General features: G+C 49.4%; 1 protein-coding gene across 1 annotated transcript in view; it reads left to right on the forward strand.

The window, feature by feature from the left end:
* The first annotated feature begins 656 nt into the window (after nt 1-656).
* Nucleotides 657-13,699, forward strand: part of FLOT1 (flotillin 1) — a 32,997-nt gene continuing 19,954 nt past the window's right edge. The window contains exon 1 of the mRNA XM_088481482.1: nt 657-791. The gene's annotated coding sequence lies outside the window, so the exon portion shown is untranslated. The remainder of the gene's footprint in view (nt 792-13,699) is intronic.

The following is a 13,699-nucleotide window of genomic DNA, read 5'->3' on the forward strand; positions in this document are numbered from 1 at the left end:
AATTCGGGACCGCCGACTGGCCATCCCTAATATGGAGAGAGATGTGAAAACAGCTCTCTTCAAAAGGTCTCCACGCAATCCCTTCAGTTGGCTATATTTGGCGGAAATGTCCAAGTCAGTGCAAAAGGCATTTTAAAACTCTGACTACAAAATATATCTTTGCATACGATGAGGACCTTTTAAACAAAGAACAAATCTGGATGCGGTGACGGTGTACACAGCCCAAAGTAACAATGAAAAAGATAAATAAATGGTTAGGTTTAGATTATACAGGGCTGATGGTCCTGTGACGTCACACCCACGTGACTCGGCCTGAAAGGGGGAGGGGCGGGGATGCTAACAGGGGACCAAAAGTGTCCCCTCGCGGGCTCGCTACGCTTCGGGCACGGTGTCTCGCTGCGCTCGCCACAGATATTTATTCCCCCTCTATGCCCTAGTGGATGGTAACGCAGGAGCGGTCCAGCCTCCTGCAGCGGTCACGTGGTGTCTACGTCACAGAGGTCCTTTCTCCAACTTGGAAATAGCAGCAACCATAAATAAATGTCACATTTCTGATGGCTGCTGAGCATGAATAGGTGCACTTAGTAATCCCAGACGCTAGATGGCGCTGTGTCCGTGTCTCTATGGTCTCTCCACTATGTCACCCATAATATAGGTGAGGGTGGGAGGCAGGGTGGAGCACTAGGGGAAGACGAAAACAGGAGGAAGAGGACGGAGAAATATTGTCTGCATATATATTGCTTGAAAAAAAGGCCTTTTCTTCTGGCTAAGAGGGTACAGTTTATATCAAGGTGCAGTATTTACACATTAAACATTGACAACATGAGCTTATATCTCTATTACTTGCATGTTAGTGTATATATTATAACATGATCTACCCACATTCACAATTCAGCATGCAGTGTTTGCATAGGCATGTTGGGTTACACCTGAATTAATGCATTTCTGGTCATGTTATATATAATTTCATAGGGATCCATTCTATTAGGCTCGCACCGCCAGTAAGCCGTAAGGATGCGTACAAAAATCTGCGAGTCTAGGGCGCGATCGGGCTGCGGTATAAGGTGCCGTTGCCGCTGTTTCCACGCTGTTGCAACCGCAACTCCCCCCCCCCCCCCCCCCCCCCCAGGTCTTAATTGTATAAACCCCATGTAAGCTTGCGAGCAGGGCCCTCTTACCCTTATGTATGTCTTTTATGTAGGTATGTCTTTTACAACCCAGTATACTGTTAATGTTGATTCAAATTGTAAAGCGCGATGGGATTTGATGCGCTATATTTATTTATTTTAGTTATTTATATAGCGCACACATTTTCTGCAGCGCTATATAAGAAACTGTTGATAGATAAATATGCTAAAATCTTAACCTGCCCATTGTAAAACATCATGGCTGCACCTGCGTAATGCTATAGAAAGAAGATGGTGACATGATGTAACTGGTAATATAAATGTAACTACTATGCTGCCCCTTTAAACCTGGGATAGTAATATTTAGACTACGTGCCTTGTATCTCAGTGACTTGTTGAGTGGCAGCTCTGTAATGCAGGACAGTAACGACCAATGCCAGCTTTGCAGCACTGCAGAAATGAGTCGCTTGTGGCTCGCAGTAAATTGGGTTATGCAGAGCTTGTATATTGCATGTTTTATGTACTTAATGTGTGTTAGTTATTGTATGCATGTGGCACGGGTTACATTGTCTAACTGTAAGTGTTATGAAACATCCTGTTGCACAATACAGGGATTGCTGGATGAATTTTATTACTCGTATATGTTTGTGGCTGTTAGCATGTGCACACTGTACTCTGCAGTGATAGGATTATGTTATACAGTAAATGTGGAAATGGGAGAATAAGTAATGGTGGCCACTAAACTAATGCCTGTTGTCCCCGTGTGCAGGCGACATGTTGTTCCAACACCGCGATATAACCATTATAAGCTAATGCGTACAGTAAGCACGGCAGGAATCGGTATGATTTACCGCCGGATGCATGTCCGGCGGTTGGAATCCCAACAGCTACTGCCCGACATGGGTGAAAATCCCGATCGTCCCTAAGGTAAGTATTAACTAACCTAATTCCCTCCCCTAACCCTCCCTTAGAGGTGCCTAACCCTAACCTTCCCCCCCCAGTGCCTAAACCTAACTCCCGCTTTCCATGCCGCCTGAACCTAAGTCCCCCGGGGGGGTGCCTAACCCTAACCCTCCCTCCCCCTAGCCTAACCCTAACCTCCCGGGGGGGGTGCCTAACCCTAAGTCCCCCCCGGGAACCCTAAACCTAACCCTCCCCCTGCTTCCCTGCGGCTATCCGCGACCGGATGTCCCTTCGATCGGGATTCTGGGCGTCGGTCCCCCGGTGTATGTCTGATGACGACATGTGTCGGCATATCGACGCCTGTCTTTAGACACTTGCCGGGCTTCCCGACTGTATACTGCACGGCAATGGGAAATATTTCCTGCACAAATATCTAGTATAGCAATAATATGACATTCAACTGTTCCAATCATTCAGCAGTGATTGAGGCGATTTGTAACTGACCTTAACAGTGGTTCTCATTCTACTTCCCAAATTACTGCTGGTTTCCCTGGAGCCATCTCTTCTCCGCTTCCTTTATCAGTTGGAGACCACAAGTCTCAGTCCTAGGTCCTCTGCGGTTCTCTATCTTATACCACTACTCTTGCAAAACAAATGGTCTCCTCTGGATTTCAGTATTCTTTAGACTTGAGTAATACCTAAACCTATCTGTCCTCTCCGGTTCTCTCACCATCTGTGATGGCTGGTGTTACTGAATGTCTTTCTGCCATTTTATATTGGATGTCCTCTCGCTACCTCAAACTCGCCTTTCACGACACGACAATAAACCCTACCCTTCAAGCTCGCTGCCTAGGTGCCATCCTTGACTCTCACAACTGTCCTTTGCTCCTCACATCCAATCTCTTTCCAAATCCTGTTACGTACATCTAAGAAACATGTTTCACAACATATTGCCAACATTTTTTTATGCACTCATTACCTCCGCCATCTTTTATTTCACTTACCTCCTCGCGTCTGCTATTATACAAGGCCATCACCAGAACTGCACCAACATCAGTGGTGGATTAGGGCTGAGAGCTCAGCTGTGTCTGCGCCCGTCACCGGATACTGCAGCCCTCCCCCCCTCGCGATTGACCGTCAGCTGGTCTCCCGTCCTGCACTGTGATCCCGGTCAGCTGTTCTATGCAGCAGCCGACCGGGGTCACAGTGCAGGAGCCGGGAGACCAGCAAACCGTAGCCCCAGGGGACATCACTGGAGCACTGATCACCAGTCCCTGGATGGAGGTAAGTGTTTTTTTTTTAACTATTTTTTATGTTTTTGCAGTGATCAGCTTGTTGTCTATTTAGACCACACAGCTGATCACTGGCTCCCGGCTCTGTACTGCCTGTTAGAGCGGCGCAGGAGTCGGGGGAGAGCCTGGATAACGCCATCTCCAGGTGGCGTTATTATCACAGAGCTTCCGCTGGTATGTTTAATTTTAGAAAATCTGGGTAGATTACATTTTCCATTACAAATATGGGAAATGCGATCTGCTTACTGAAAATTTGATAATTAGTGCTTGGAGTAGAAGTTTACGAATTCTACTCCAATTGCCCTTTAGTAACTTTATGTGAAACTAAAATAATGTGTGAAAACACCCCTTCTCACTTTATTTTCGTAAAAATAATGTTAATAAATAGAGCCTTTAGTCACACGGGGCGATTCAATTCAGTGCGCTGTGTGGTCGGAGAATGCCGGTTATCGCAATCAAGGGTGTTAAGGCGCGGTAACCGGCATTCTCTGACCAAAGTGCTGGGCGCGCGGCTGTTAGCGCCGGGCTATGCAGAAAAACAGCCGCCCACCCGGCACTTTGGTCGGATTTCTCTTCGCATCCCCAGGGGGGTGCGAGAAGAAATCCTTAGCGCGCCCAAACAGCGCGGTGTATTGAATAGCTTCGGGAGTCCCTCCCGTCGCTATTCAACAGCGCGTTGAATTGAATTCCCCCCCACAGTGTCCACAGACCTGTTCGTAGGCAATTATTAGTTACCTGCCTCTGTTATAGAATAACAGGCTTATGCGAGTTCATTTAGTATAGACCAGGAGTCTTCAACCTTTAAGACACACATTAAAAAATTCAACGAAGCCCGAGGGCCACTAAGCTATACTACGGTATTTAGATTCTACCCCGTCCTCACACAATTATGTTTCATAACTGCCCCCTCCTACAATTTTAATTAGGTCCCAGAGTGCCCCCCCTCCACCCACAATTATAATTATGCCCCAGAACTGTCCCTCCTCCTCCATTAATTATGTCAGATAGTTGCCCCCATCCTCAAACAATTATGTCCTATAACTGTGCCCCTTATACAGTGCCCCCAGTAGTTGCCCCCCCCCCCCCTATGCAGTGGTCCCCATTATGTGGTGCCCCTTACATATACACAGACAACAACAAAAAACAATACTTACCTGAATCTCCACTTCTGTGCCCGCCGCCGTCCGCTCCTCCGTCCTCGCTCGGCACTATGCGTCTTTCCTTCACCCACTGCGGGAGCCGGAAGGTGGAGCTCATGAGTGAGCTCCAGCTCGGTCCGGCCGTGGGTGCAGCAGCCAATGAGAGTCTGTTTGAAAAAAAAACACCGCCGCCGGGTAGTACGAGTGTACTACCCGGCAACGGTGTGTTTGTTACTGTGTAGTGTGGACCGCACTCCTCTAACTGAAACTGACCTGGACCGCGCCGCTGGTAAGGGGGTGATATTAGTGTGTGCCTGTGCACACCGTCGGCTGGCCACGGGTTGAAGACCGCAAATACAGACAAAATCTTCTGTTTTACATTAACCCGGAAATAATAAACGTTCTCTGCTCTGCAAAGAATTTTGTCTGCCGGTGCCTGTTACACCGTCTGAGTGATAGAAAATGTATGATACCCACATAATCGGCTGTGCCGGAGGTCCCCCCAACCTGCAATCTTTTGATGTCATTGACTAGCAGACCTGACCTTATATAGACTGGAAATTCTGGCCTGTACAAACTGCAGTACCGGGCTTCTGGGTTAGCATTGAATATGTCTGGATCCTAAACCACTAAGGGCCTGATTCAGAGCCGGACGCAATTAGCGCTCGCTCGTCCAGAAAATAGGGGTGGCTATTCAAATTCACTGTTCGCTCTTTGCAGTTTGTTCACTCCTCTAGGTCTGAACGAGAGAACAAAGCTTGCGGTCGTTTTTTTTAAAAATACGCCCCCTGGCCGCTCGCATCCTACGTCATGTCCGCTATTTATTAGATTAATCGAGTACATCGACCAGGGTGTGAACTGCTCGCTATTCTTGGGGTTGGTTTTTACTACCACAATTTTGCGAGCAGTTCTGGCTATAAAATAACCCAGTGACGTGGTCAATGACGCTGCTGTTTTAATTATGCACACCCATAAAACGCCCGTTTTGACCTTTAAGCATGCCTGCGATCGGATCTCCACTCCCCGTTTTCGAGCACCTTCCCCTGTTACCACCCACATACGCCTACTCCTGTCACTCGAATTATCAGGCATTCGCTATTTTGCGAGCACATGAATTTCGACCGCACTGACTGGTTCGCGCATGCGTATAACGATCCGTACGCATGCGCAGTTGGGCAAACATCGCTCGGAATGAACGAGCGGCCGCTTACGAGCGGCTCTGAATCAGGCCCTAAGTTCCCCAATGACGGAGCCTGAAGTCATCCTATGCGGACAGAGTGACTGGTTCCCATCTGTTTTGGCCACAAGTTGAAAAGATGGAATTTGTATGAAATACAGCCGGCCGGCATCACTACGATCGGGATGCCGGGCACCGGTCTCCCGGCCCAGGGAAATGCCGGGTGACTACATCTAGATGCCCGGCATTTCACCCTTGCCGGGATATGACAGTCGTGAAGCCGGCTGCCGGTATTTAGGCAGTCGGCTTCCCGATTGCATACCGAAAAGATAATCTTGGTGATGGACCGGCTCTTGTGTGGCTAGTGTTGGGCATTGGGCACGTTGTTACTAGCCTGTCTAGACGGGAGCTAATTATACACAATCTGCTGACACTTACCAATCTGCCACTTGATGCGTCTGTGCCGACATCGCAACTGGGTAGGCATTTAAATTTGCTTGCTCAGTTGAGATGTCGGTCACCAGCTGTCCCTGCAGCAAGTGTAAGCCGGTCAGCAGGTCACCCGGACACACCACCAAATGTGGCGATGTATCAGCATCGGCTGTGCTGCGGGGCAGATGTGATCTGTCTGTAAGCAACGTAATTCACAGACATATGATCTGTACACACCCGCCGATGCACTGTGCGATATGTCGTTTGGCGGCTGATTGAACGAACTCTCATACTGTGAACCCAGCATTGCATCCTTGGTTCTCTTTGATCTTACTACCTGGGTCACATTGGGCCTGATTCGTAAGTGCACGCGATGTCTGTCAGACACCGTGGAATGATATTTTTTTTGTACTGCTCATGCACCAAAACCGCACTGAGCAACGATTGGTTAGCGGCGACGGTTGAGGAGAGGATTTATTCGCAAGTGAGTGACAGGTAGCCTGCGTTTGGGGGAGATAACGGGTGCTAGCGATAAAAATGCAGGTATACCGGAACTGTTTTCTGTGCCTGCTTTAGTGAGCGTAAATTCGTACACAGCTGTAGCGGCCCTGGCGACTTAGGCGAGGTGAACATTCTGAGACAGCATAAGCTTGCACAGATGTTCAATGTGCGACCGATGTTTCCGCTGTTGTACGTAAGCAGCGTGTGTGAGACGCAGAGGGTGGGGCGTCTCTGTGCACAAGATGTTGGCTGAGTAGGATATTTTCACAAGTCTGCTGTGTACGGGATCGCAATAGCGACGGGCGTTGCATGCATCTCTGAAACAGCCCTAGCCTAGCTCTGTTCTTGTCGGTTTGCTAGACGCCATTACAGGTACAGTCTACCTTAAGTGAGGTCACCTTTCAAATGTGGAGCCCGTACAATTTTTTAAATTTTTTTTTTTTTTTAAGCATTTCCTTATAAGAAACTTTTGGCCCAGGGGTGCCGTAGAAATAATGCTGATACTCTAGGGCGCCGTGATTCGGAAAAGTTTGTCAACCACTGCATTAGGCTGAAATAATAATGCCAAGTTTGGCAATTACTGTAAATTTCCTATAATTAATGGGAAAAGGTATTGGGAAGCAGGAATTGTGCAAAGTACACCAGGCCCTGTGCTGGTCATGAGAGAGCGAATGATAGGGAAGTTTAATCATGTGAACCATGTAATGGAAAGATCTGCTAACATTAATACGGATGCAGTTAAATTACCGCCGCCCGGAATGCCGGCTGTCGGAATCCCAACCAGGGACTAAAGATAGGTGTTGAAATGTTGACACCTATCTTTAAGACCATGCCGAAATCCCGACACTTGGCATCTCGAATGAGGTAAGCCGGGGATAGCTAGGTTGTAGCCGCGGTGGGGGGAGGGTTAGTTTTAGGCACCCCTCCACCCCGAGTAGGGTTAGAGTTAGGCTAGGGGAAGGGGAGGTTTGGGCCAGGCACCCCCCCCCCCCCCCCCCCGGGAGGGTTAGGTTGAGTTAGGTTTAGGCACCCCCAGGGGGACTTAGGGTTAGGCACCACTCTGGGAGTTTTAGGGTTAGGCAACACCAAGGGAGGGTTAGAGTACTTACTAGCCGCTGTCAGGATGTCCTCACGTCGGGCTTCCGGTGTCTGTATGAGAACCGGCAGCTATTCAGCCGTCGGTATTTCATTCCGATTCCCATTAATAGTACCCGACTGTACACATGGAGGAGGAGGATTACGAGTGTATACATAGTTTCCAATGAATTGATAATACATATTGGTTCGGATCACAGGATGGCCGCCTCTCCACTGGTATAGGTGTTATCCTACAATTAATTGGTTTCATAGTTAATTTTCTTGCTATTAATTGACACTTTGCTGCATAAGACAAGACTTCTGTTGTTTTAGGTCTCATTCTGCTATGCATTGGAAGTCCAGCGGTTTATAACATTGATGAGTTCAAATTTAATGAAGTTCATGGCTTACATTTTAGTGATAGTCAGATTTAGGCTTTTTTAGTAACTGATGTTTGCTGCTGTTACTTTTGATTAAATGTATATTGTATTAATTGATAAGTTTGTTGAATAAATATAGGTTGAGCCTTTTTTTAATTGAGGGGAGTGTGCTCACTGAATCCATTCTGTTTGGGTAAGAAATTATTTATTTCATTCCTTTACAAAACAATTTTTTCTGCTTCAGGGTCCATAGGGCTCCACAGGGAAACCTTGGGGTGTAGTGGTGGTTGAGGATCGGGCACCACGCAGTTAAAGCTTCCGGCTCCCAGGATGCATCGATCCATCCTCCTATACCCCACCCCCGAGCCAGAGGCACCTCAGTTTCGTCGGTGCCTGGCCGGAGTCGGGTCACCATTATGCAGTAGGCTGCTTTGGCGATCCAAATAGCTTTTATTTTATGATTTGTTTATTTTATATTTTCTTGCTGAGCGTGCAGCAGCAGACTGTCCACAGGACGTCTGCGCTGCCGCTCCATCAGCCCTCCAGGTGCCGCAACGCCAGCTTCGGCTGGGGATTTCGGCGGGCATTCCCTGGGTCCTCGCTAGCCGGCTGCGCGGACGGACTCAGACTGCAGCCTGGATGCAAGGGGACAGGTAAGACGGGTCATCGCTTGCGGTGACCCGTGGATTGGCAGTCATACCTCTGGTCTCAGGGGACAGACCGGAGGCGCTGAGAGTGAACACAGGCTTTGTCCAAAGTGATCCACTAGACCACCAGTGTACATATGGAGTGGGAATCCAGCGTCCCGGTGGTTAAAAATCAGCATGGGGAGGTCAGCTTTCCCCATTAAAGCGGCCCCTCCCCTCAGCTCAGGGTGCCATTCCTCTGAGGTCTTGCTTCCCTGGACTGCTCTCCTCCTCCAACCATGCCCAGAGATCTTCGGCGGCCATTTTCTCCAGGCTCAGCCACAGCTCTCTCAGGGATACGCAGGGTCCTGTCCCCCTACATACCTCTCCCTGGAGTCAGGTTATGTAGCGCTATAGCCTACCAGATGTTGAGTCACTGACCACAGAATCTGTGTAGTTGATTGTAGTGCCCTTCTGCAGTTATATGGTATTTCTGCATTGTATGTGACTTATGCTAGCGCTGTCTGCCTGTATATTCTCTCTATACTGTCAGCATATCTTTCCCTTTTTTCCTCATCTTTGCCCTAACATACAGGTGTATGCAGGGTTTTCTGTACCTCACATTTCTTGTATTTGTGAAGGTTGTCACATAGTTAGTTACTGCACTGTTGCCGTATTTGTGCTGTGCGCTCCTGCAGCTTGCCCAAGCCTAAGACAGGATCAGTATATTGCATTCTTATTTGTATCCTACATACCCAGTGGTTGCATTATGCCATATTGTTCGCTATACTACTCTACAGCTATGTCTAGCAAAGGCAAGAGTAGCAAGCAAGCAGCTGCACCCATACTGCTGTCATACAAATGATGTGCTGCAGGCTTAAGTGAGGAGGATGTGATACAAGATGGCTTATGTGTTAAATGTTATACTCCAACAGGTAGTGTTCACTCTAGCTCCGGCGCGAGGCAGGGTGCCGGAGCTAGAGAGGGCACGTTTGTGCGCGCGCGCGACCGAGAAGGGGGCGTGGTCATTGAAAAGGGGGCGTGTCTATAAGACGCGTCCCCTTTTCGTCACTCTTGGGGGCGTGCCCGGCACTTACGGACACGCCAGGCAGCCCCCAAGCCCTGCAGACAGGGAGAATAGATGCCGGGTCACCGCACATTTCTTCCCCCGCGGAACACTGCTCCCGCGGGTGAAGACGGCTCCCGCAGGCTGTTAGGGCAGGGCGCTTTTTGCCTTCCAGAAGGAGGGCAGGGCGCCGCGCCCCGCTAAAACAGCCTAGCGGGAACGCTACAACAGGCCCATCAGACCCCCCAGCTCCTGCACAAGAGCCCCCCTGGGCTTCCTTTTCTCAGGTGCTGGTTACTATTGCGGAACGCCTAGCGGTACCGTCTGTAATTCCCCCTCTGGGGTTGCCACAACAGGTTCAGGCAATACAGGTACCTCCTGTGCCCCCTCCATGGGTTGACCTACACTCTAGCTCAGTACAGAGTCTGGTAGCTACCTCTACAGCCTTTCAAACTATGTTGCAAGGTGAGAAGCCCCTACCCAGTAAGCTTTCTAAGTGTCCTGTGTTATCATCACAGTTCACGCAGCTCTCACATTCTGAGGTGTCATCTGAGGAGGCAGAAGATGCTGATCCCTCTAACACTGACTCTCCTCTGGGGGAGGACGAGAGTCAGAATAAAATTAATATTCCTGCCTTGGTGCGAGCTGTTAGATCCATCTTACTCATAGAAGATGACAAGCCAGCCCCTAAATCTAAGCACCCACTGTTTAAACAACAGTAGGTGGCTTCGGCAGAGTTCTCTCTATCGGATCAACTACCTGAACACATGGCTGCAGCCTGGCAGATGCCTGGTAAGAGGTTTCAGCCCCAAAAACGTCTGACCTCCTGTTATCCATTTCCTGTGGCTCATTATTCATAATGGGAGACTCCCCTGCGGTGAATTCACATGTTACGCGTTTAATTAAAAGCGCTACATTGCCTATCCCTACAGTAACCTCTTTGAAGGATCCTACGGATAGAAAGGTGGAATCATGCCTTAAATCGATATACACTCTTTCAGGAGCTGTTGCCCGTCCGACCATGGCTATTGAATGGATGGCTAAAGCTATAGAGAGCTGGGCTAACGCACTTGAAGACTCTTTTTCTCTCAGATGCTTCTAGGGATCAGATGTCTTTTGTCGCTCACATACGGGATGCAGCTTCCTATATTGGAGAAGCGACGTTGGATGCCAGTCTCCTAACCTCCAGAGTCTCGGCCGCGGCTGTGTCTGCCCCTCGTACCCTATGGCTACGCTCATGGAAGGCAGATGCGGATTCCAAGAAAGGCCTAGAAGTGTTACCCTACAATGGGGAGATCTTGTTTGGCCCAGACCTTGACAAGATTGTAACCACGTTGGCGGCATAAAAAACTGCATTTCTGCCTTCAGAAACTACTACTACAAAGCCTCGGACTACATCTTTTAAGTCATTTCGTCCTCAAGGAAAGCCTAAAGGTCAGTCCTTTCCTAGACATTCAGCTTCCACTAGGGCCGTCAAGCCCAGGACCAAGCAGGCCTGGGCCACCAGACGCCCTGCTTCAAAACCCGAGGATAAGCCCTCAGCCTGACTGGACGAGCCTCCCTCTGGGGGATCCCAGAGTGGGAGGCCGACTTCTTCAGTTTGCCCGGTGCTGGTGTCAAACCACCACAGATACTTGGGTAAGAGAAGTGGTCTCTCACGGGTATGCCCTCTCATTTCTTCAACGGCCTCCACACCAGTTTTTCTACACAGGCCCTCCTTCAGACCCGAACAAGGCCCTACAAATCCAGAAAGCCATACAGTCCTTGCTGCAGGCTGGGGTAATTGTGCCAGTCTCGCTATCTCAGCGGGGGATTGTTGTTATTCTACTCTCTATCTGGGTCAGAAGCCGAATGGGTCTCATCGGCCTATCCTCAACCTCAAATCCCTGAACAAATTCCTCAGGGTACCCAGGTTCAGGATGGAAACCCTACGCTCTATCATCCTAGCTATGGAGACTGGGGACTTTATGGTATCTCTGGATATTCAGGGCGCATACCTATAGCGCCCTCGCATCAGCGATATCTCCGGTTTGCTATACTACAGCAACACTTCCAATTTCAGGCTCTGCCCTTTGGACTATCCACAGCTCCACTGGTGTTTAACAAAATTATGGCTATCATCGCGGTCCACCTGCGTGGTCAGGGTGTCCGACTGCTACCATATCTGGACGACCTCCTGCTCTTAGCTGGATCCTCAGAAGTGCTTCACTGCCATCTGCAGCTAACCATTGCTTTCCTTCACAAGCATGGATGGTTAATCAACTGGAAAAAGTTCTTCCTGAATCCCTCACAGAGAATGATTTAATCTGGGAGCCCTGCTGGATTCTCAGGATCAGAGAATCTTTCTGACACCAGACAAGATCTCCACACTTCAACTACGAGTGCGCAGATGTCTCCACAGTCACCAGGTGTCGATCCACTCAGCAATGCAGGTTCTGGGATCCTTGGTGTCCACCTTCGACATGGTGGAGTATGCTCAGTTTCACTCCAGGCCTTTGCAAAGGCTGATCCTCTCCAGGTGGAACGTGTTACCCCATCGGATCAAAGCTCAGATGATGGTACTCTCTTGGTGGCTACAGACATCTCATCTAACCGAGGGTCGCCCCTTTTGGATCCCGGACTGGGTACTCCTAACAACGGACGCCAGTCTCCGGGGTTGGGGCGCAGTGACCGGTCCACACTCCTTTCAGGGCCGTTAGACATCAGTCGAATCAACCCTGCCAATCAACATATTGGAACTTCGAGCTGTCTACAGGCCCTCATTCTGGCCCAGGACATACTTCTCGGAAAACCTGTACAATTACAGTCCGACAATGCCACAACAGTGGCTTACAACAACCATCAAGGAGGCACTCTAAGTCGGGCAGCATTGACAGAAGTGTCATGCATTCTGACATGGGCCGAGGGTCACCTCCTGGCCATCTCTGCGGTGTTCATTCTGGGAGTTCTCAATTGGGAAGCAGACTTCCTCAGCCGTCACGACATGCATCCCGGGGAACCAAGAGGTTTTTCAACTCCTAGTGAGCAGAAGGGGCCTCCCAGAGGTGGACCTCATGGCCTACCGACACAATCACAAACTGTCGGTGTACGGGTCCAGAACAATGGATGCCGAGGCAACCTTCATAGACGTGTTGTCAGTGAAGTGGACCTTCCAGTTTGCGTACCTATTCACTCCAGTCTCCCTTCTTCCTCGAGTTCTTCAGAAGTTCAAACAAGACGGAGGCACTGTCCTGCTGGTGGTACTGAGATTTTCGGAGTCTCTCCATTGACACTCCATTCCAGCTGCCTCAAAGACCGGACCTGTTGTCTCAGGGTCCTTGCCTTTACACGGACCTGGGTCGTCTGTCTTTGGCGGCGTGGCTCTTGAGACATCCCTCCTGAGGTCCAAATGATTCTCTAGCTCTGTAGTCAAAACTATGCTCAGAGCGCGTAAGCCAGCCTCTGCTTGGATCTACCACAGATTGTGGCATACATATTTCCAATGGTGTCGTACCAGAAGCTATGACCCCCAAGTTTTTAGGATTTCCAGAGTCCTGGCCTTCCTTCAAGCTGGATTAGACCTTGGACTCCTCATGGCCTCACTGAAAGTGCATGTCTCTGCTCTATCCATTTGGTTCCAGTGTAGACTTGCTCCACTACCGGATGTCCACACATTCCTCCAGGATATCCTCCATATACAACCTCCCTTTGACCCTCCAGTGGCTCCATGGGATTTGTCAGTAGTGCTTCGTGCCGCCCTGGGTCCTCCATTTGAACCCCTGGATTCTGTGGAGCTCAAGTGGCTCACAGCGAAGACTCTCTTTTTCTTCTGGCTATGGTGTCCGCCAGAAGGGTGTCAGATTTAGGGGCGTTTTTCTGTCGCTCCCTATTTCTGATATTCCATCAGGACTTCGGAGTTTCCCTGGTTTCCTTCCAAAAGTTGTTACTAGTTTCCACATTAATGAGGAAATTGTAGTCCCGGCCTTTCAATCACCAGACC

The sequence above is a fragment of the Taudactylus pleione genome, unplaced genomic scaffold (genome assembly GCF_031769625.1).
Source record: "Taudactylus pleione unplaced genomic scaffold, aTauple2 ptg000274l, whole genome shotgun sequence".
NCBI classification, from domain to species: domain Eukaryota; kingdom Metazoa; phylum Chordata; class Amphibia; order Anura; family Myobatrachidae; genus Taudactylus; species Taudactylus pleione.